General features: G+C 34.2%; 1 long non-coding RNA gene across 1 annotated transcript; it reads right to left on the reverse strand.

The window, feature by feature from the left end:
* Positions 1-23,027: 23,027 nt before the first annotated feature.
* Positions 23,028-24,747, reverse strand: LOC119190599. Its single transcript, XR_005113021.1, has 3 exons — positions 23,877-24,747; positions 23,483-23,794; positions 23,028-23,145 (listed from the first exon to the last, which is right to left on the reverse strand). It is a non-coding gene; the product is annotated as an uncharacterized LOC119190599 (long non-coding RNA).
* Positions 24,748-25,585: the final 838 nt, after the last annotated feature.

The raw sequence follows: 25,585 nt of genomic DNA on the forward strand, positions 1-25,585 counted from the left end.
CCGGAGATGAACGCACCGCCGCATCACAGCAAATGGAAGCTATTAAGGAAATATTTAAATTTGTGAACTGTATACTACCCAAATTCTTCCCCTGTTACATATAGCTGGTCAAATGTGGGTGTATTACACTCCCTGCCTCGAAAAAAGAGGAAATAAAAAGATGAAACACATGTGCTTGGTATTACACCTTTCACTGTGTATGTTTGTTAGTAGTATACGCAAACCTACTCCTTTTAATTGATTTGAAAGAAATTTAGCTCATAGATGGACTATGCAAGAAATATAGCTAACTAGCAATTTTAATTAGGCACCGACTCCAAAATTGGTATCCAATATATACTTGTTATGTGAAATTAATTTTTGGTTTTGAGTGGTTTTTGAAGGCGGTTTAATTTTTAGATAAAATTATTTTTTTTAAATTTCGAAATCCCTAAACCATGTTCTCAAATAATTTTAATAGACAAATATTTTTGTTCGTAAACATAATCAATACCAAAAAACATCAAAGTTCGCCTTTTATGTGAATTAATGAATGAAATGTATTGTTTTTAATTTGATTTGCTCACGACTTAACTCGTATGATACCAGCTGTGCTATTCTGTAAGGGCTCGCTTCTGAATTCACAATCAAATAGCGCCAGAATGTGAGAATGTGTTGTAGTGGTGAAGCAAACAGCACCTACTAACCGATCAGGGAGATATGACGCATATCACGCGAATTGGTATTCTGTAAACAAAGATTTCGATAATTTGGGATTGTCGCACAATCAATTATATCTGTGATTTTACAAAATTACTTAACTGTTGTTAAAATCATATCTGAATAGGGTATTATAATAATTATTCCAAATAAAATAAATATCATTATAAGTTCTTAAAAGAGATTTTTTTATCATATTACTAGTTTCAGAGTTTATCCCCGAAAAACAAAGTTAACTATTTTACTAGTGGTTTTGCTTTTGAATCCGATCGCATTAAAATCCGTCGCGGGAACAGAAAATAAAATGGTATTAATTGAAATAAACGCATTCAGACAAAGGCTTAAATTTTATATTGTATTATAAAATATTGTTGTGGATTAGAACTTTTGTGTTAAATATTTTTATTTTCCAAAAAAATATTCTTCGTGAGTTACTACGTTTTAGGATTAAAAGTTGATCTAGCTCGGTCTCTCTGGAATAAAGTTATACGAAAAGTTTTAGATTGTAAGTCGCGTTCCATTCTTAATAAAGCGCCATCTTGCGGTACATGGATGACCTACTTTTATTCAGCGGGAAATTGGGTCGACGACCGACTTTTTTAATTCCACTGAGAATTTCACGCGGACATGTCCACGGGGGAGAGTAGTTGGATTTTATCTTGCGGCGACAAAGTATTTCACCGATAAAAATTAAAGAAAACTTGAAATACAAGTGCCTTAAGTTAATATCAAGTAGTCATTCACGTCGTTTCTTCTAAAGCAGCGTTAACCTTAGCCGAATTATTTACTTGGTTGCACTTTAATAAAAAGTGTTGAAAGTAAATTTCGTTAATAAATTATAATGAAAGAGTGAGAAAATTAAACCCGCTAGTTGAATTTTTAAAAGTTAATACCTCAAGTAAGTCAATTTAAGTTTTTCTAATCGATATAGTGAAGATGGATCTACGGAAGCGAAAGGATGGATGCGAACTTTATATCTTGAGATTAAAAGGTTTTTTAGTGCTCGATAAAATAAATCTATTTTCCTTAAGATAATAAATACTAATATTCTAGCGAGAAAAAGTTTGTGAGTTTGTAGGTTTGTAGGAACTAGTTTTTGAAACTAGTGTACCAATTTTGTATTTTTTTCACTACTGAGTTATGTCAGTAGTAATATTATTGACTAAAGCTATATAGATTTTTGACTTTTGACTCTGGGAAAATATTTATTATCCCGGCAAAACTTTTTCACGTGGGCCGGGCCACGGTCAAAAGCTTGTAATTGATTGATATTCCAAATATACGTGAATATCGTTGCGTTCTTAGTAGGCTATTAGAATTATGTCCCTCGTAATTCATGGGTCAAGTGGCATTGCTATTGTTTATGGATAGTCTTGACGTTTGCCGTAGAATGATGCACTAGTTAATCATGGTTCCAATGGCATTGCTATTGTTCATGAGTAGTCTTGATACTTGCCGTCAGATATAGCTTAACTAGGAAGTAAAAAACCTGCTGTAGTGGCCCAACTCGTGCTTTTTCGTTTTAAAGTTAACATTGTCAGCTCAAGAAATCAGGTCCATACTTTATTCACAGCACGATGAGGTTTTTTATTTTTCTGGTCAGCTTAAAATTTGCTCCTCGCTTCATACATTGTATGCTTAAGCCGATATTTAATTTACTTCGTAAGACGCCTATATAATATAAACTTTGAATTACAAAGCACCGTTATCGCAGCATGAATTTGTTCCCAACATGACGTCATCAAGTTCAAGGTGATGACTATGATGGAGTGGTGTCATCGTTTGACGACACGCGATATTACACAGGAATTGATTGATAGTAGGATGTGAATAGTGCTCTAAGGAAAGGAGCGTTGGATGGGATATGAAGAGACACCTCTTACAATTTATAAATTAGGTTAGGGATTTTGGGAGATATTTGATAGGGATAAGATCGGCTATTCTTGCACTATGTACGGACACACACTTGCGCAGCTATATAAGTGCACATACGTAGTTGTGCAGGAACGCTGTGTCACACTAAGCTTCCCATATAAAACACAGACACCAACAAAAACCTTACACACTATCTTACTGAATATAAGGCTTGATTCTTCCTAAATCTACTAGAGGGCTCTTTTTTAAATGAATTAACATGAAGAAGTTTCGTAAGATATTATAAAAAAACAAGAGAACTTAGGTTCACAAAACATTTCAAACATTCTTTTCTAGCAATCGTACGTTTTTCATACATAAAACATACATAACATCACGCATTTTATCCCCGAAGGGGTATGCAGAGGCGCAACTAGGGCACCCACTTTTCGCCAAGTATGTTCCGTCCCATGATGTGATAGGGGGAGAGCCTATCGCCATATCGGGCACAAATTCCAGACTCCGGGCTGATACTGAGCAGAAAAACTCAAATATCACTTTGCCCGACCCGGGATTCGAACCCAGGACCTCGGAGCGCTATTGTACCGGACGTGCAATACAACTACGCCACCGAGGCAGTCATTACGTTTACAGTCAGTCGGTATGTTTTTCATTAGGTAATTTATTTCTTTTTTCTGTAAAATCCTCACCTGTTACAAAGCTAAATCTTGTAGAAAATAAAATATGTTTACGCATACATCCAGTCTACAGCGGTTATAAATTTTAACGTCACCCGTAAAGTCGTCCGCTATTTTTATGGGTTTAGATTTAAGGTCATTGGCTGTCTCGTATAGTGTGTGATGCGGGACTTTTGTATAAAATCTTGTTTAGACATAAAAGTCATGTGCATGGTACTTTTTGAGAAATTTGATAATAAAATGTTCAATCAAGAAGAGGGGTTCTCAATACAATACTTCAAGTCTGATTTGTTTTGTTATCGAAAACATATTAAGGCAAGATTTAATTGATCAAGTTGGGACTAGAATTGAACAGTAGCTCAAGTATTAATTTAATGCTACCAGAACAAACAAGCATTACATTATCAAATTTCTCATTTATTCTAAGTCGCATAAAAAGAGTTAAGGGCCGCTTTCGGTTCGTTTGAAAGCGTGATATCAACTAGCATCTTAGCATCTTAAGATCGATGCTATTTAATAAAAAGATAAAAACATATAAATAATATCTTAAGTCACAAAATGTAATGGATTTTGATAGTTGAATTTCGGTCATCGGACTTCGCCGACTGAGTTTCAACAACCACTTAAGCTACAGCTCAAGTTTTGTTAAATAAATAGTTCATTACCTTTTTTAATTGCTTTGAATGACGAGACGAAATTGCCGTTCACCTGATGGTAAGCGATATAACCGCCTTTAAATAGTAGAAACACCATCCAAAACTTGAATTACAGGGATTCTGAGACATGAAATGTTAAGACTTATTATGTCCAGTAGTTATGCTAGCTACTATGTCCTTCAAACTAGAACACAACAGTGACTACACACAGCTGCTTGGCGGCAGAAACACACTGCGGTGGTAGTACCTACTCAGGCGAACTCTTACATATAAGAGACCTACCATAATAAATCCTTAAATATCTACTTAAGATCTATCTACTTAAAATACTTGCTTAAGTCTATATAATATCCACAGTATTTGGTTATTACATACTGGCATTATTTCTGTAATCAATCATTGCTGAGAAAGTTTACAGCGGAAGAAATTCTTTAACTGCAAGAAAATTATGTTTACCTCATGAAAAATATTTTAAGTTTGAAAGATATTGATGGCTTTAAGTTTGTATAGAGAGTGAAAATGTAGTTGAGTAGTGTATTTTTGATATGAACTAGATTATACGTATACAATTTCTTTGTAAATAGGTTTTGAAATACTTATTTAAATTTTACATTTTTTACGTCTCTAGATTTCTAGATTTTGCTTAGTGGTTATTGCCTAGGTTTTTTTATAGCGATGACCACCTGATGGTCGTGGCTACGGATCATAAACAGTCATGTAGCAGAAGAGTGGTAGATACACCCCGCCTTGAAATGAAATATAGATAAGGAAAAGAAAGTGATGGTGAACCTACACGTATTCACGCTACAAAAATAAAGAATTAATTTAAGTATAACTTCATGTTGGTTTTTAATGAGACAGTTGTAGTAAGTACCTTCTTGTCCTTACGTAGTTCCAACACATCAAAAAGTGCTATAATTCTTAATGAATATATAAACTGATTAAAAATACCTACCATACACGCTAAGTAGATATCAAACTAGTTATGATTTTTTCACCAAAACAAAATGATAGAGTTCACAGATTAGTAAATACAAATAATATTTTAATTTAATATACTTTCTATTTTGCATACATTTATTTTATTTGAAACTCTTCGAATTTTAACAACATACATGGATTTCATAAAAAAAAATGTTGAATCTAAATTCCCTAAACAATTTTAACGTGCCTAATCAACAAAATTCCTGTCATAGATTTCCGTTTATCAAAAATATTACAAACTTACACCCCATCAATCCATAGATATTGAAAATGGGCTGCGTGTCAGTTAAACGTCAAACGGATTCCTGTTCGCGTACAACGCCATTTAATCCTTTGTAGTGAATGTGTGACAAGTTAATAGAACGCGGCATGTGGAGTATTCAATTAAATGTTAGCTTTAGGCCTGTAGAATCGATATCTAAAATCGATTGTAGGGTTGTCGATTTTAAATCGATATAAAATTTATACTTCTTTTATTTATGGCTATAAGCACTGGGTTCCTATGCTCCGCCAACGTCATCAAAGTTAGGGAAACGTATGTTTACAAAAATAGCAGTTATTTATTAATTTAGTTAAGGTAGACATAATATATAAAGTATAAATCTGAAATAAAACAATTATAGTTGTATGGTATTTTGTACAACAAAGTAGGTTATAGCTTAATAAAGAACAATATTAAATAGGAGTAGATAAGAAATACTAGGTAAAAGACGAATGTTAAGGGAAACGAGCCGATTTATGAAAGAAAAACGATCATGAGTGGAAACCTACGTCAAGAGCGGTCTCATATATTTATGGAAGGCAGAGGCAAGGAGAACCATCTCTATGTATGGAAAAGTGTCCGTCTAAGAGCGACAAATTAATTGCGCCAAGGTAGCAAATAGTTCCGCCCTGTGGAATGGGGACGTTTGGAGAATTCCACCACGGTATCCCCTGCCTGTCGTAAGGGGCGACTAATAGGGGCCATGATGGGGTCGTCGGCGGGCAGCAGGAGGCTGTCCTAGTGCGTTTTATGCGTCTTTGCATACCTTGGTTGACCTCCGGGATGGACGGCAGTGTGCAGTAGGCCTCATGATCGGAGCGCGGGGGCTTCTGAGCCCCAAATAAGAGGCGGGCCGCTAGGCGGTACCATGCAGGGGCGGCTGCGGACGAAGACTTAGACACTCTACGTCTGAGGAAGTCCGCAACCGTCTCTAACGCGCCGAAGACGGCCGCTGCGGGGTTTTAGTTGGTATGCCGTGCGTTGTATATAAGTAAAAAGTTATTAGATAAGGATAATGAATTAATCTTACAGGAGTTTTATAGATTATATTTACAAAATTATCAATTACTACGCAAAATAGTTGAAGTTTGATATACTGCAGTTTCATTAGCCACACTAATCACCAGAGATATTAAATTGTTCAAATGAGCAAACTTCACTTCGTTTACAACTGCTAACTTCATATTATACCCTCTTGCTACGGTAGCGCTATTGTGGTGTGTTGTTGCCTTGCCTCTACCATACGTATAGAGCATTAGTAAAAATACAATTAATTACAATTTGTCAAAATTATTTTAGTATCAATGAAAACACAATTTTTTTTTATAATTTTCTTCACGAAAATCGTTTTATCAATCTTATTAAAAGGTATTTCAGTTCAAAATGGGTTTTTGGATGAATTCGTGCACCAGTAATCGGCGCAGACACGAATGCAGCGTGTTCGTGATATATCATCGTAGTTTTCGTGGCTAAATGTAATTTGTGCTGCCTTTCTATTAACGCTGCGCTCGGACGCGCGCGTGTTTGCAGTTATTGGCGGAAGTTTGTATACATTTTTATTGGTTTGAAGTAAATTGGAGTACAGGAAAAGGAAAAGGATTTTCTATATGTGGTAATCTAATTTAGACGCAGTTAGGGTTCTTGGAACGAGCCACTCCATGTTCTATCGTTATTAAAAAGTCTAGGAAGTAAGACGTTAATGCCTTATTATGTGACGAAGCTGCATTGTGTAAATATAAATTGTAAGTATATAATCATTTGAAGAGCAGTGAAGCCAGTGTAATTACTATACTTTATAAGATTACACAATTTAAAACTCAAGGTGATAAGCGCAGTACAATATACAGTACTTTATGATTCAAAGTTTTTGATTATATTCTTTCTTATTAAGGTTATGTAGCTTACCATTGGGCAAGCGGTTTGTTGTCATCGTCATTCAAACAAAAGTCGTGTTTGTAACCATTTATGGCATCATTAATATCTCCTAAAGATTCACTAGGTTCTTTAACACGTCATTATAAGATTTGCACATCAAATTAAACACTTACATCAAAATACATTAATCAAAAGAAACCAAGATTAAAATTAAAATTCTAAGAAATAAGGGCGATATAACGCAAATGCAAGGGAAAGGCGTAATGCGAAAGGAATTAATGAAAGGAGCCAGGAACCAGGCCAGATCAGTGTGGTAAAGAAAAAAAAGTTTACAAGAGTTTGTTAAATTAAATGCGGCGGGCGGCGATTAAACGTCAATGCGAGCCGGGCGCTGGGCCGGATTAAATGAAATCTCGCGGCTTACCACACCGCGCTTAAGAACTAAACCGTGGACCGCTAGGTTTAGTTTTTAGCTAGTTTACGAACCTCATTTTAAAGTCCTTTTTGAAATTAGAATGTTAATGTGGTACTTTATGATTGTTTATGGTGAATGAGATTTGAATTTAGAATCAGAATGTATCTAATACGAGGTGGCCATAGTGTTATTTCAGTCGGATCAGGAAAAAATAATGTTTTAAAGTTAATTTATTGCAATTATTTACATGACTTACTACAACATGGCGATGTGTTTTTTATTTTCCTGATCAAGACGTATTTCTAAATTTGGGACAAGTAGGTAAGTATGTCAAGGTAAAGTCTTACTTATTCTTATTTCTTTAATTTCAGTCATGCATAAAATTGTCTTTTTTTTTGCGCATGGGCTTTCTTTCCATTTCGGCTCTTACATCAAACTGAAATTAGACTTTATATGCTTCGAAATTATTATGGAGAACTCTGTTATGTCATTTTTTTTCACGTTCAAACGAAACATAATCAATTAACAATGAATACAACGCTACACGAAGGATCTAATTCAAAAACATGCACTTAAAAGTAGCAATATCGGCTAATTTTCTTCTATTTTAAATACTATTAAATATCCGTACCAATGTCTCGCCGTAATTGCAACATTCACTTCTATAATATCGGCTTGTGTTTTCTTTTTATGAAAAAGCTAATTTAATTCCTTCGCCATAATCGAGTTTGCTTCAAGGAAATTACTGTAAAAACGAGAAAATGGGGAAACTCCCCGTTATATTAAACTAGCTAAGCTCGCTGTCTCGCTTGAGGTTTTTACAGTTTCGATAAAAGCATCTTACTTTATCCATTCTTACCTTATGTTATATTACTAATATTATAAATGCGTTTTGTAATTGTTTGTATCTTTGTTAGAAGTAAACGCAGAAACAACTGAACGGAACGGAATGATATTTGACACTATTTAGTCTATGTCCTGGATTAATGAATAGGTAATCTTTATGCTTCGGGGGCGTAGTTGTATTGCATGCGTAGTTCGACAACGCTCTGAGGTCGAGGGTTCCAATCCCGGGTCGGGCAAAGTGATATTTGCGTTTTTCTGCTCAGCATCAGGCCGGAGTTTGTAATTTGTGTCCGATATGGCGATAGGCTCGCCCCCTATCACATCATGGGACGGAACATACTTGGCGAAAATTGGGTGCCCTGGTTGCGCCTCTGCATACCCCTTCGGGGATAAATGCGTGATGTTGTGTGTGTGTGTGTGTAACCTTTATGTAGGTAATTCGCTCCCATTGGAAATATATGACTTAAAAGTAAGATGAGATTATAATAGCTTGGAATATAGTTTAATATCCTTTGTCTGAACGTGTGAACAAATTGTAACATGCGAAAGTTGCCAAGCTGACGCCTGGAGTGCCGGGACGTCGCGTCGCGTCGCTGTCATTTCACTGGCAACTGCGGAAAATACATTATAACATATTTAAATAACTGGCGGAATATTCCAAGTCATTTTTGTGTAAAACTAATATGAATAGGCGTTTTTAATATATTATTTGCAGGCCGTTAGGTACATAAAAAGTGTGTATCTTGGTTGCAGCTTAGGTTACGTTTTTGGGGATGAAGGCGTGATATGTTCTTGCTTTGTTATTCTTAGTGACAAAGGTTGGTACTTCAACAGTTTTTATGGTACTGACGGTTAGATCAGAAACCTCACCTAGTGGTATCATCATGATTTTTTTCCAAATATAACCCATAACTTGGAATTTCTAAGCGCTATACACTGCGATTGTCACCCTGCAACAAAATACTTCCCGAGAATTCTTCTTTAAAAAACTCTAAATTTAAAAATAGAAAGCACACAGGAAATTACTAAAATAATAATTTAAGGTGGTAGCTCAAGGTCCATTTTCATACATTTTGTTTCGGCTTTAATCTGGGTAACTAAACAAGTATTGGCAAGTAAAGAATTTAAATTCACGTCTAGTTAGTGATTAGTTCTCGCAGTTGAAGAAAAATGTAAAAATAATTAATAATCATGGATATTTCTGCCTTTAAAATTTCGTCATATTAAATTTTAAAGGCCGAAATATCCATGATTATTAATTATTTTTACGTTTTTCTTCAACTGCGAGAACTAATCACTAACTAGACGTGAATTTAAATTCTTTACTTGCCAATACTTGTTTAGTTACCCAGATTAAAGCCGAAACAAAATGTATGAAAATGGACCTTGAGCTACCACCTTAAATAATAAAAAAAGTTATAGTCTACTTTTTATCCCGGAAAAATATATAACGGGACTTTTATCCCAAAAACTCCTCCACGCGGGCGAAATTGCGAGCAAAAGTTAGTTATTTATATTTCTATAAACATAATACGCTGTAAACATCATCATTTTCATTACAAAGTCGAAAATAGAGACAACCCAACTCCGGTTCATCAAAGAGCGTGGATTAACGATCGTCTACTAATGACTGTGGCCGCTGAATATTCAGCCGGTATATGACGCACAAATGTATGTTTGAACAGATTTGTAATGGCCCACCATTATTGTAAACTGGGTCGGATTTATTAAGTTGTTAGGGGTATCTGACCCCCTGTTTAAAGAGGCTATTAGAGCTATTTACTCGCCTGAGCACAAAGCTTATCGACTTAATTTATTACATATATATTTATTATTATCAAAGTACATATAATTTGTGTATATATTCCTGGGCTGTTGGTCGCTGTGGCAGTCACACAGCAGAATTGGCGTATTAAGGAAGCTAAGCAAACTAAATTTTTTTCAGAATAACCACTTATTTACTAGTAAATTATTGCATGTCAAAAACAATCAGAATAAAAAAGCGCACACAATTATGTAACAGTTGAACATTTGAATCATTCCAATTTCATAAATTTAAACAACATTGTCCTGCCGATCAATAGCGAGTGAAATTTTCTAAAAGGGAACCCGACACAACATATATGTACTAACATGCATGAATGCAGTCTGCAAATCGTTCTAATTACAATTAGATTCTATATAAAGAGAAGCCGATAGGAATCGAGTTATATGGACCCTTCACCACTGCTGCCTACTCCCATAACACAAAGAGGCTTTGTGTTTGTCTATGTCAGAGTTCCCCAAACTTTTTTGTGTCGTACACCCTTTGCCATGTTTTTCCGCGTTGGGTAGACCCCCTACTTACCTGATATTGATTTCCTGTAAATTTCTAACTGTAGTGAAGTTTAGTGTTAAAACTTAAAGTATAAACACATGTTAATTTATACATTTATTGATTGAATTTAAATTAAAACTACTCAAAAAAATTTTTTGTATCTGTTATGTAAAATATACGTAACATTAAATAAACATAAAATAAACTATAAATAAAATAACATAAGCAATAAGTCAATATTTTTAGTGAGAAGGATGAACCTGATGCTTTAATAATAAATTTCAACATTTAATATCAACATTTGGCGTCAATTTTGTAAGGGTTAATCTTAAATCTCCTCGGCTAATTATGTACAGTCTGTTTCTTTTTTTCGTTAGGAGATTGGTAACAGTGACGAATTAAACAAGTCAGCGCAAGTTAGCGAAGCTCTGGGACTGCGACTTTCAGGTTTTTACAAGTTCAAAATGTATTGCGACCACAAAGCGAATACCAACATCCTAAAACTTAGTTTACACAATTTTATAAACATATATAATATTTTTTTTACTTCATAGGTACTTTTATAAATAATATATAATATATATGTCTTGATATTATAAGATAGTATTATGTAAGTAAATAGGTACTATCAGTGTATGTGTTGAGATCCACTATCGTGGACCCCCATTTTCATTTCATGGACCCCCAAATTTTTTTTTCGCTGACGTAGACCCCTTGCTTGTTGTCATAGACCCCTAGGGGTCGATATAGAACACTTTGGGAATCACTGGTCTATGTCTTAACATATATTCGTGCTGGTGATAAAAAAAGACAACCGGAGCCACAAGCACCAGAACATAAGATCTCATAAATGCTTATATTAAACAGGATAACCTCCTTCAAAGTAAAATTCAGTATGCTTACAAAACAAGCTACCCACAACTTCCATTTCATATTTACTTCACGGAACATGCTTCAGTATTTTGAAACCAACTAACGCGTCTAAATCCGTCCCAAGCATGATAATTTCCACGGGACAACATCACGAGGCGGACCATGGCTCGCTGGGAAGACAAATGCGGTAATTAGATCAACACTAACTGATTCATTGATTACTAATTATTATTGGTGGCCATCTTTGATTTAGTGTATTAGCACAATTATAGGTCAGTTTAATAAAGCTGGCACGTTTACACTACTCTCTATATAATTTTACATAGTATGTCAAAAACTCGATATATAAAGCTGAAGAGTTTTGTTTGTTTGAACGCGCTTATCTCAGGAACTATTGGTTTGAATTGAAAAATTCTTTTAATGTTGGAAAGCCCATTTATCGAGGAAGGCTATAGGCTATATAATATTACGCTTTAACCAATAGAAGTGGAACATCAATGAAAAATGTTACAAAAACGCGGAAATTTTATTCCTTTTTAAGGCTTTCGTTGCGTGCGCTGTGTAAACGGTTCAACTCAATATCATACATGATTGATTATAATATAATATGATGGAATACGTTATAAAACATTGTCACCCGCTATGTCTGTCTGCCTGTCTGAACGCGATAAACTCAAAAACGACTAAACGGATTTCGATAACATTTTGTATGGAGATAATTTAAGACCCTGGTAAAATATGCTACTTTTTATTATAAAAAAAATATATAACAGGACTATTATTCTCAAGAAACATCTTCATGCGAGTGAAGACGCGTGAAAAAGCATTATTATAATAAAAGGGACAGATATACAGATGCAAACAGAACATGCTATATTGTTTTAAATCTTATGTACAAAACCTTGTATGTTTCGACTAATTGTTCCGTAAGTCAACTCCGATCAGCACCAACTCACTTCTCCTCATACTCCCATATTAAAAAAAAACTAGACTATATTTTTCACTTTATTAATCAAATCTTGTTTGATATCATGATCACTGACGTATTTATTCATTAACAAAACACAGGAACCATGTGAATGTGTTATGATTTAGATAATCAACATGTTTAGTATCTGTTGCTCAACATAATTGTCCAAGCACTGACGTATTTCGGTGAAATTGCCACCGTAATTACTAGGTATTCAATGACTAATGCAGTATCATGTTTTGCAATTCAAAATGGTAAGTAGTGTAGCTATTATTTATGGGAGAGTTACGTATGGTATCAGGCAAGCAACTTGTCTTTTTGATACTTTTTTAAATAAACACGATTTAAACCAGAGACTTGAGAATTCAAAACAACTAGATACTAAAACACACATCACGAATTTACCCCAGAAGGGGTCTACAGAGCCGCAACCAGAGCACCCACGTTTCGCCAAGTGTATTCCGTCCCATGATGTGATAGGGGGCGAACCTTGATAGGTTATGATATGGTGATCCATATCAGATACAAATTCCAGCCTCAGGGCTAATATTGAACAGAAATACCTAAATATCCTTACTCCACCCGGGATTCGAACCCAAGACTTCAGAGCGCTGCCGGACCGCGCATGCAGTACAACTACGCCACTGAGGCAGTCAACTAGATAATACCTTGATATAAATCTATTTTACAGATTTTATCGCGGCTTCTTGAGTCTAATTTTCTCCCGACTGTTCGAAGACTGCAGCCTTGGATAATGTCTTGCAAATTCCAACAAACTAGCATATTCCAATAACTTCAAACCATAAAGTAATATTTCAAGAAACATTTTGATTAATACAGCAATGATTCCCCTCATAATCGCGGCCATAATTTCTTAGTTGAGTCGACTCCCTTAGCTATTGTCGTGTATTTCACGTGGCTAACAGTTCCCGAGGGAAATTAGACGGGGCACAGGAATATGCCCTTAATGCAGCGATATTAACGGGTAGCGGCTTTTCCAGGATTTAAAGAAATATTTCTTGGTTCAAGTTTAAAGCTGGAAATGATGATTGTTTTTAATCGTCATGCTATTTTCCCTTTTTAGGGGTAGGCAGAGGTGTAACACAGGTACATTTAGACAGCTATGTTATGTTCCATGTAATCGGGGGTGGACCTTTTGCCATATATTGGGCCTTCCTAGACTCCGGTCTAACACTGAGTACAAAAATTTAGTATCACTTTACCTGATCCAAGCTTCGAACCCAAGACTTCAGCGCAATAATCGTAGCGTGCATTCAATACAAATACGCCACCGATTCTGGTAAGGCAATGTGTGACGAACGGGTGTGCGAATATCGACTTTAAACACTCTAGAATAGCAACCATAGACTTCTGTGTTATCGTGAAGTCATTAGGTATTGTAAAATATTTAAACTGTTGGTACTTCTCCATATGTGAGAGTCCGCCTGGGTAGGTACCACCGCAATGTCTATTTCTGCCGCCAACCAGCAGTGTGTAGTCTCTGTTATGTTCCAGTTTGAAGTACATCGTAGCCAGTGTAACTACTGGACATAATAAGACTTAACATCTCATGTGTCAAGATGGGGAGCGCAGTGGAGTACCAAACAACTTTGTAATTCAAGGTGTTGGAATGTGTTTCTACTGTTTATGGGCGGTTGTATCGCTTACCATCAACCGAACGGCAAGCTCGTCTCGTCATTCAAAGCAATAAAGAAAAAAATCAAAAACTCAGTTCCAAAGTACTGTATTGTTTTCAGCTACAAGTTCGAAACATCCGCGCGACGTTTACACTTAAAAAAAATGTTAAATATGGCATCTAATTTAGACTATGAACACTCGCTGTATGACCGAAGACGTTCATAAAACACTCCGCGATTAATTTTCGATTAGTCACGTTCTATCACGTAGCACGTTTAATATTCGTAGCGGGTTCGATCCGTCCCGAGAGATTGATGACTGCTTTACATATTGGAACTGCACTACACGCTAGTGATGTGGACGCGATGAACTACGATACGATACCTTATTACGTCTCCAATGATACAGTTCTTTTAGTAGTACATAAAAATTCGAAAAAAAATTGTCAATTTTAAAGATGGGTAATGGAACTTTTTGTGAAATTTAAAATTAATAGAAAAAGACATTTGGGATTGGTAAATGATAAGGTTACTAAACTTTGCTTACTTAATATATACTTGGTGTAATATTTTATAACGCTTCTACCTAATCAGTAAAGCTTGAGCTGTATTATGAATGAAATATACCAACAGACATACAGTTCGTCTACAAATTGACTGAAGTAGCACGTGGTGTTACAAAGACGTGAAGTGCCGGCTTTGTTGCGTTGCTTGTGGTCAAGAGAGCCGGAGCTGAATTCTTAAAGAATGCATCGCGACTACGTATCCTTAGGCGATATAAAATTCATGGATGAGGAGAATTATCAAGTGACCGACTACAGTACTCATTCTAGAAGTAAAAGCGATAGAGACTTTGTAAGTTAAAAATAATATAATGGGGGATGAAGTTTTAAACCCATTATTTTAATGGGCATGGCGAAGTGACACATATAATCGGAATGGAATCCAGGTAGAGTTTAGATTGTTGAGTGACGATTACCTCTGGCCAGTCGACACAATTATGCCGGCCTGTTCGGAACAGTTGATTGCAAAACACACTTAACACGTATAACCGAAGTGGGGTCCAGGTAGGGTTTAGACTATTGAGTGACGATTACCTCTGGCCAGTCGACACTATTATGCCGGCCTGTTCGGAACAGTTGATTGCAAAACACACTTAACACGTATAACCGAAGTGGGGTCCAGGTAGGGTTTAGACTGTTGCTACTGTTGCGCGATAAACATCGAGTCCCCATATAAAATTACTTTAAAAATAGTTAATTTGTTCAGAACTAAATAAAAACAAGTTGTGCAGTGATAAAAAGTTATACAAAAGTGCATAGAGTGTTATGATCCCAATAGCTATAGGACTTCTGCGTTAAAATTCATATTTGAGTTATTAACGGTCATCAAATTTGAAGCTTATCGAATAATGCAGAAACTTTGGTTTAACTCGGCCCAAGTGATAAAAATCAATTAAAAAAGGAGATAAACAAGTTTTAAGCGAGGTAAGAGAGTGAAATTAACTAAAACCACTCAATACCCAGAAAATTCACACTAAAAAAAAGAAACCCACCTACTCTCACAGCGCCATCTATTATTGCAAACACAGCATCAAGTCGTGCATCAAGTCGTACACCGATCGATTAACCACCTACTTATCTATACTGTCGCTAGAGGGAACTAGTATACTAAAGAACAAATTAGTATATAAATAAAATTTATATACTTTACTCTTCAAATGGCTCCCGTGTGTACAAAATGTAAACAAAAACTCCCTGTAAAGGAACATTTAGAATGCAGCATATGTAAAAATAGATATGATCTCGAATGTGCAAGTGTATCGAAGTACTACTTTAACCGCACCATGTCAACAAAAAACAAAAACACTTGGCGTTGTCCAGCTTGCCAATGTAAGGTGCCCAAAAAAGGAAATATTGATACACCTATACATCCTTGTGACCATGAACTAAATACTCAACAAACTGTATCTTCATCACCAACGAATATGAATAACATCACATACAGGCAGAAATCACAGAAGCCAAACTCATTGAGCGACACCACATGCTCCGAAGATTTAAGCATCTTAGGAGACACAATTTACAATAACAACGAAGACAATGTCATATCGAGTCCAAATACAGAAACTATAATTACAATGGAGAATCCAAGCGATTTAATAATTACACGTTTAAAAGAAAACAATACATCTATTATAACAGAATTACAAAATACATTACAAATAGAAATTAAGAATGCAATTAAAAAGCTTCGAGAAGAATTTATGTGCGACACTGTTATCCTAGCAAAAGAAAATGATGAAAGAAAAAATGATATACATAAATTATCCAGAGAAATAGAAACCCTAAAAACAGAAAAAGAAAAATTGGTTAATGAATTAATTAAGTTAAAAGGTAAATTTACCAATGATTACCACAACCCAGAAAATAATTCCAAGAAAATTGTTCTTTACGGATTGGCGGAATATTACAGGGAATCACAAAATGACATGAATAACAGAATTATAGCATTATTTCACGACATCCTACATATGGATGTAAGCCTGTATGTAGAGGATACATATAGAATAGGAAAATATAACAATAAAAACCGGCCAATTGTCATTGAATTTATAAGCAAACGAATTGCTAAATATATATTAGCCAATAAACAATATTTCTATGGAACTAAACTTTATATATCAGAACATCTTGATCAAAATGAAAGGAAAGCAAGAAAACATCTGCAGGAAGTAATGCAAAGCGCTAGAAAGAAAGGTCACCATGCTGTGATACGTAACAACACGTTATATATCGAAGGGAAACAAGCTAACTTAGAAGATATGTACACCAACGAAGAAATCAATAGAAATTTAGAAAATATTTGTACCCCGCCCATATCAAATAACTCACAAAGACGAAGCCAAGGACAAAAGGAACCTACTGCTTCGAAATCCGCTAAAATTTATACATTTCGAAAAGATAAATGTGCATTTTAATATCTTATTCCAAAATTTCCAAAGCCTATATAATAAACAACATCTCCTAGAGGCCTACATCGATGAGTCGCCTATATACCAAGCAATATGCATTTCAGAAACCTGGTTAAATAAGGAAAAGATTGAATATATACATTTAAAAGGCTATAAGCTCGCATCATCCTACTGTAGAAGCAACCGTACAGGTGGAGGAGTTTGCATCCTAATACAAGAACATATAGAATATACAGAGCGAAATGACATCACAAACAAGTCCATAGATTATATTATTGAATTATGTGCAATAGACTTTCCTAAACATAATATCTTATTAATAAGTATGTATTGGAACAGGAGAGAGCAGGAAATATTCTATAGTCAATTAGAACAAATATTAAAATATATTAATAAAAAATATCAAAAACATAAAATTATTATAGGAGGAGACTTCAATATAAATATACTAGAAAATACGCCAAAAACAAATATGTTCCTAGATTTCATGGCAGAATACAGACTAACACAACACATAAAAAAACCAACACGAGTTACCTTAACTACTTCATCTTGCATAGATTTAATATTTACAAACTTTCAAGATAACAATTTATCCACAACTGTTAAGGAATTAGGTTTTTCAGATCACCACGGAACAATATTAAATATGAAGCTTCCCGATCAAACATCCCACACTACATGGTACACTAATAAAAGACTATACAATAATAAAAATGTACAACAATTTAAGTCTCAACTTCAGGCAATAAACTGGACAGAAATCATAAAACCAAATAAAAATATACATGAAAACTATAAAGCATTTAACACCACATTACTTACAATTTTAGATGAATGTATCCCAAAACGTAAAATAAAAGTAAGCTCTAATTTTAAAAAATATTGGTTAACTGTTGGTATTAAAAACTCGTGTAAAAACAAAAGACTACTTAAAATATTTACGTCAAAAACAAATAATAAAATAATTATAAACCATTACAAAATATATGAAAAATGTTTGAAACGAACAATAGTGACAGCAAAAAAATTATACTATATCAACCAACTAAAGAAATCCACTAATAAAACCAAGACCATGTGGAATATAATTAATGAACGCACAAATAAAAAAATAAAAAAAGTAAAATATAACATAAAATTAAAAATAAATAATACTATCACTACCGATCCCTTTTTAGTCGCAAACACATTTAATGAATATTTCGCATCTGTAGGTGAAACCAATAAAACCTTGTCATGCCTCGAACCGCAGGGAATACCTGTAATAAATCCTAGTGAAAATACAATATTTCTGTCTCCAGTAAGCAACAAAGAAATCAAATGTATAATATTAAATTTAAAAAACAAGAAAAGCCATGGTATCGATGAACTGTCACCTTCTTTATTTAAGGAATGCGTCGACGAATTAACCCTACCGATAACCAGTCTAATAAACCAATCGTTTGAAGAAGGAGCTTTTCCCGATTTATTAAAAATATCTCTTATAAAACCCCTACATAAAAAAGATGACAAAACGGAACCAATCAACTATAGACCCATCGCCTTATTACCCACAGCCTCTAAAATATTCGAAAAAGCCATGTATAACCGTGTTTATAAATTCTGTGAAAAATATAATATATTAGATGATAGTCAAAATGGATTCCGAAAGGAACGCTCTACTACCCTAGCAGTTTATGAATACATACAAGAAGCATTAAACATTATAAATAATAAAAGTTATGGCATAGGAATTCTGTTAGATATGACAAAAGCTTATGATAAAGTACAATTCAAAATATTACTTAATAAGCTGCACGGGATAGGAATTCGAGGGAAAAGTCACGATTGGTTCAAATCGTACCTACAAAACAGAAGCCAAATAGTAGAAATAGACAACTACAATCACGCCACAAACGAAATACAAAAAATATTTTCACTAAGCAAAAATATTCATGCATCGATTCCGCAAGGAAGTGTTATAGGCTGTCTTTTGTTTTTAATTTATATAAACGATCTTCCAAAAATCTTAGACTGGCCATGCGTCCTATTCGCGGACGATATCTCTCTTCTCACTTCATGTAAATCCCATACAAATCTTAATGAAAAAATCTGCAATATACTCTCAAAGACTGAAAACTGGATGACATCACACAACTTACAACTGAACTACCAAAAAACGAAATTAATCACTTTCCACCCACCACAAAAACAACCACTAAACATTGACATCAGTTATAAGGGTACTACATTAGAATTAGTAAAAAATGTTACACTATTAGGTTTGGACATAGATTCTCATATAAATTGGAAGCAACATATTCAAAAAATTAAATCAAAAATTTCAAAATTCACTTATGCTTTATAATGAAATAAAAAAGACAACCGATGTAAGGACTGCTCTGTCTTCTTACTATGCATATGCATATTCGTGGCTCTCTTATGGTGTGATACTATGGGGAAACAGTACTGACGCACAAATTCTCTTCACGCTTCAAAAAAAACTAATCAGAATAATAGTTAATATTAAACAAACTGATAGCTGCAAACCTCATTTTCAAACTCACCGTATCCTCACGCTTACATCCATCTATATATTAGAAATTTCGAAATTCGTACACAAACACCCAAATTTTTTCCCAACAAGAGCGGAAATAAACTCCTCAATGAATTTGCGCTACAAAAACAGATTAAACTTACCATTCTCCAGGTTACACATGCATTCCTCTAGTCCCTATGTTATGGCTATAAAAATATTTAATAAGTTGCCTAAAAGTATTAAAGAAGAAACTAAAACTAGTCTATATATTAATAAATTAAAAAAATTTCTACATTATAAATGTTATTATAAGATAACCGAATATTTAAATGATGATAATATATTATAATAATTAGTTATACCACCCATAAGATAATATTATAATACAACATAGTAAATAAAACGATACCAATACAAATATATATATTTTTTTTTAAAAAGTGTAACTTTGAAAATAATATGTATAATATACTTAGTCTGGCCATAAATACTGTTACACTTAATTATAAAAAAATATTACATTTGAATTTCGAATCTGTCATTTTTATACGATTGTTCATTGTGTTTTCTCATTTTGGCGCCAATACATTGTAAAATATTTTGCGATATTAAAATGGTGTGGGGTGATAAAGAGAACCGAATCGCTGTGATAGCATTACACAAAGTAGGTATGGAGCCAAATGCAATTTTTAAAACTCTCCATACACTTGGTATTAGTAAAATGTTTGTGTACCGGGCTATTAATAGGTACAATGAGACCTCCTCTGTTTGTGACAGAAAAGATCTGGCCGTCCACGTAGTGTTCGTACGAAAAAGGTGGTCAAAGCAGTAAGGGAAAGAATTCGAAGAAATCCTGTCCGAAAGCAAAAGATTTTATCTCGGGAAATGAAGATAGCACCTAGAACCATGTCGCGTATTTTAAAAGATGACTTAGGACTTGCAGCCTATAAGAGACGCACTGGCCATTTCTTAACTGATAATTTAAAGAAGAATAGGGTGGTAAAATCGAAACAACTACTGAAGCGGTACGCAAAGGGAGGTCACAGAAAAATTTTGTTTACGGATGAGAAAATTTTTACAATTGAGCAACATTTTAACAAACAAAATGACCGTATTTATGCTCAAAGCTCTAAGGAAGCTTCCCAATTAGTCGACAGAGTGCAACGTGGACATTATCCGACTTCAGTGATGGTTTGGTGGGGTGTTAGCTATGAAGGAGTGACTGAGCCATATTTTTGTGAAAAAGGTATCAAAACATCGGCACAAGTGTATCAAGATACCATTCTTGAGAAGGTAGTTAAGCCCCTTAACATCACCATGTTCAATAACCAAGTATGGTCCTTCCAGCAAGACTCGGCGCCGGGTCATAAAGCTCGGTCCACGCAGTCTTGGTTGGAATCGAACGTTTCGGACTTCATCAGAGCTGAAGACTGGCCGTCGTCTAGTCCCGATCTTAATCCGCTGGATTATGATTTGTGGTCAGTTTTAGAGAGTACAGCTTGCTCTAAACGCCATGATAATTTGAGTCCCTAAAACAATCTATACGATTGGCAGTGAAGAATTTTCCCATGGAAAGAGTGCGTGCTTCTATTGATAACTGGCCTCATCGTTTAAAAGGACTGTATTGCAGCCAATGGAGACCACTTCGAATAAGCTTTTTATATTTTTAATTGTTTTATATTTATGTATTAAACTGACACACTGTAAAAGTAATAAATGTTATTTGCAGTTAACAATTTTCTTTTTTCTTTATTACAATATTTATGGCAAGACTAGGTATTTAATAATAATATTATAGTAATACACATACACACACGCGTGCACACACACATATTAAAACACTAAAATTTACATAATCAATAAAAAAGTCTAGTAGTTGTATAAAGTAAAATAATAAAATATAATAATATGTACATGCATGTAACAAATAGCTATTATAAGTATTTAATTGTATAGTTTTCTCTCTCTCTTGAAACTTTGCCGTGCCCGACAGGGTCCACGATTATGTCACGTGTATTAAAATGTAACATCTTATGTATAAAATGATTGTGGAGTGCAATAAAATTTGAATTTGAATTTGAATTTGAATTTGAGTGACGATTACCTCTGGCCAGTCGACACAATTATGCCGGCCTGTTCGGAACAGTTGATTGCAAAACACACTTAACACGTATAACCGAAGTGGGGTCCAGGTAGGGTTTAGACTGTTGAATGACGATTACCTCTGGCCAGTCGACACAATTATGCCGGCCTGTTCGGAACAGTTAATTCCAAAATATTACACATTTATATGGGGCTGGAAGGTCATTTACATTGTGTTCGATGCTCGTTAACTGGGCGATTACAAATTACCACCATGTACTAAAAATGAACCTTATCCGCGAACTAATTCTGTAAATCAGTTTACTACGAAGGACCACTTACTAAAAATGAACCCGCGAACTGATTCAGAGTGTGAGTCAGTTTACTTCGAGGGTTTTCCATCCCTAGTACGCGGGCAACCTTGTCCTGCATACAAGCAATATGTCTTCGCATTTTCAAATACGTTCCTTCAATCATGTCTTCTCTTGCGAAACAGTGATTTATATGTATTACTGGGATCAGGTATTCCGTTCTTATATGGATTTTTTTAGTTCTTTACGGTTAAAGTAAAGGGTAATTAAAGAGTTGGTTAAATAAATATGTCTATTAGTTCATTATTTTATCTGACACAATGCTGCATATTTATGGTCTTATTCATAATAAAACCCTTATCGAAGGTATAAATCGCAAATAGTTAAAACGTCCTATAAGCTTATCGAACCTTCGATAAAATTTCTTATTCATAATGGTTTCATAAACCTCCGATAACAAAAAGGCCTTTAAATGTGCACAATGTTGCCATTTCGTTGAAAAAAAATAATTAAAATAAGTTCTACCAATTACTACCAAGTTTTGTCTCTAGAAACAGACAATAAAAAAAAAAATTTGTCATTGTCACAATGGCATTTGTCAAAAAAGTAAACAAAATAAATACAAGAGGAAGATTTATTTGATGTTCTCAAAATTCATTGTAAAACTTGGAAGAACGCATGCAGGAAATTGCGCTAAAATGGTTGGACATACGCACTATGATAGCCATCCTTAAAATATTCATATAAAAAAATATTAGGATAATATACAATAGTGATTATGTACCCTGGTGGCATTCAGCACAAATAAAAAAGTTAAAACAGCACAATGAAATATAAAAGGAATAAATCAATTTTATTTTTAGATCATGCTCATTGTGCCTCCTCAGACCCCACTTCCAGTAGAAAATATAAAGGAGATATGTATGTATCCGTTTTATGCTATAATCATGTAGGGATACTGTTGTATTAGGTAGGCCAAAAGTAAAAATATTTTTGAGGTCTTTATTGATTAAAATAACAAATAAAATAAATAAAAACCTTTATTTATCACGTAGGCATATAAAAGGCTCTTATGACAAGTTAACATATAATCAAATATGATGTACAATTTGTTCAGTACACAGATTAAGGCATGCATATGATGCATTAGTATACTATAATCCACCTCCACCTGGAAATATAAGGGACGTATTAATTAATCATCATTAAGTAATTTAAATTTTATGCTATAATCCTGTGGGATACTAATGTATATTTGAATAAATATTTTTTTATTTCAATATTATGTTGAATGCTTATACATTGCATAATTTCAGGTTTGTCCCACATCTGCAGAATAAATTGCAACAGTAGAAGTGCAACACAGGAAAGAGTTGCATGCTATTCAGATGGACAATGAGCTCCAGTGATATAAAAAAATAAAACTGATATATTAATGAAAGAAAAATATAAATTTTATAAAAATAAATGACAATGACTAACTTTAATTATGTTGTATAATTAGTTACCTTTCAGTGTGAACAACATTAGTCTAGATTTTGGGTCAATGATGATAATTATAGTTGATTCTGACACCTCTTCAGTATCGGACACACTTTTCTGTGGCATATATCTTTCTTTTTGAGCAATTGCAATGTTGTGCAACACTGCAAGAGCCATAATAGTAGTCTTCACATTGCCAAATTTTAGATATGCTATGGAACAGACATTGAAAATGCTGTTTCCACACACCAAAGTTCTTGTTGCAATATCCGGGAGTTATGAGTGCTGCTTTGCCATCTAACAATATCTCTGATCTGAAGATTAGCATCACAAGTCACCTACAACAATTCTTGAGTTTAGTTTATGCAATGAAGTAGACCTAAATTAATTTATAACTTTACATATTCCCGAAAATCTTACCTGAACAACAACATTGAGGGAATAATATCCTTTTCTATATAATATTAGGCTGCATCACAACCATATTTTTAAATTTTATATGGGTGTAATAAATACAACCAATTATATATGGGAATTCTTTTACATGGTGAAATTCTAGCCTTAACAAGGGTTCCTCTGAAAAGAAGTGGAGCATAATTATAATCTGCAGCATGTAATACGAGCGCACGCTCCACTCTGCTACATATACCACCGGTAGTGGCTTGAGATAATCCATAGAGGTCTGCAACATCTTGCATCTATTAAGAAAACGAATCTAAAAGTAGCTCATCATTAGGTATACGTACTTACCGAAGTCTGTATAAATATGGAATAGGATTAACTTACCTCATGACGATTCCAACATGTCAATGCAGTTAACTAATACTTGCAATTCTGGTGATCTGCCACAACCTATACGGTGAAGCTGCAACTCTTCGCGGACTATCAGTCACTTATAAATGCAGCCGTATGTTTGGAAAAATGATACCGTTTACGGAATTCATCATTATCCAGAGAAAACGGATCGAATTTCTGACGACACATTTTTTCACCTAAAGCAGCCTAGCTTGCATTTTTAATACGTAACTAAATAAAATTACTTCTTGAAACGAAAATTATGGGCTACACGGTCGAAATGTTGTTTACTTCTAAGTACAGACTGACTTTGGCAACAAGCGTCAAACACGAAACAGCTGACCGACATCAGCCATTTTTTGATATCGAACGCTTAAAATAGGTGTAAAGACGGGCGTCAGGCTCGATAAATCAAAGCATCTTTATCGGGGACTTTTAGCGCAATTGAACCATTATAAATACAAATTTTTTACATGCCTCTGATAACGCCCAGATAAAGTTCCGATAATTCTGATAGTGTTATTATGAATAAGACCATTAATTTCTAAGTCAAATTTTTTGCTGTCTTATTATTAGTGAATTTTCTAAAAAGAAGGTTCTCAATTCATTTGTTTGTTGTTTTTATATTGACTTCGATCTGGAGTTATGGGGATTTAATATGTGTAATATGTATATCGATATGGAATCTTGCTTACAGCAGTTAAATTTTGTTCTTTCAAATCACTTATGATATATTGATATAGTTATTAATTTAGGCTTACAGTAATTGAAACGATGTTTCGAATCAAAAGAAACTACATAAAACAGAATTAAAATATATATTTGCGTAATGTTATAAAATTAATATAAAGAACATTGCAAATTGTATTTATACCTAAAATTTCCATTTTATTAGAAAAAAGGATTTACGTTGAATTAATGCTATAAAATATATAATTGTATTTTTTTAGCAGATTACAGGGAAAAGCTGTTTTGTGAATACATTTACATATAAATATTAAGACAATATTTATAGTGTAAATAGGTGTTGCTCGCGGCAACGTCCGCGTGATAATATTTCCCGCTAAAAACGCCCTTAAAGCACTATACGATACCAGCGCCATATATTTTAATCAGATTAATAACTTTCATGGGATCAAATAAACACAATAAAAAGTATTTATCCCGGACATGGTCTACCGGTGTGTCAAATTTCATTCAAATTCCTTCAGTTTTTTCTGCGTTTCAAAACATACAAATATATATTGTATTTTCGCATTTATAAAATAAGATTTATTTTAAACTGCATAATAAAAATGTTTTCAGATTACATCTGAATTTAAGTTAGGTAGTAT

The sequence above is a fragment of the Manduca sexta genome, chromosome 25 (assembly GCF_014839805.1).
Source record: "Manduca sexta isolate Smith_Timp_Sample1 chromosome 25, JHU_Msex_v1.0, whole genome shotgun sequence".
NCBI lineage: Eukaryota > Metazoa > Arthropoda > Insecta > Lepidoptera > Sphingidae > Manduca > Manduca sexta.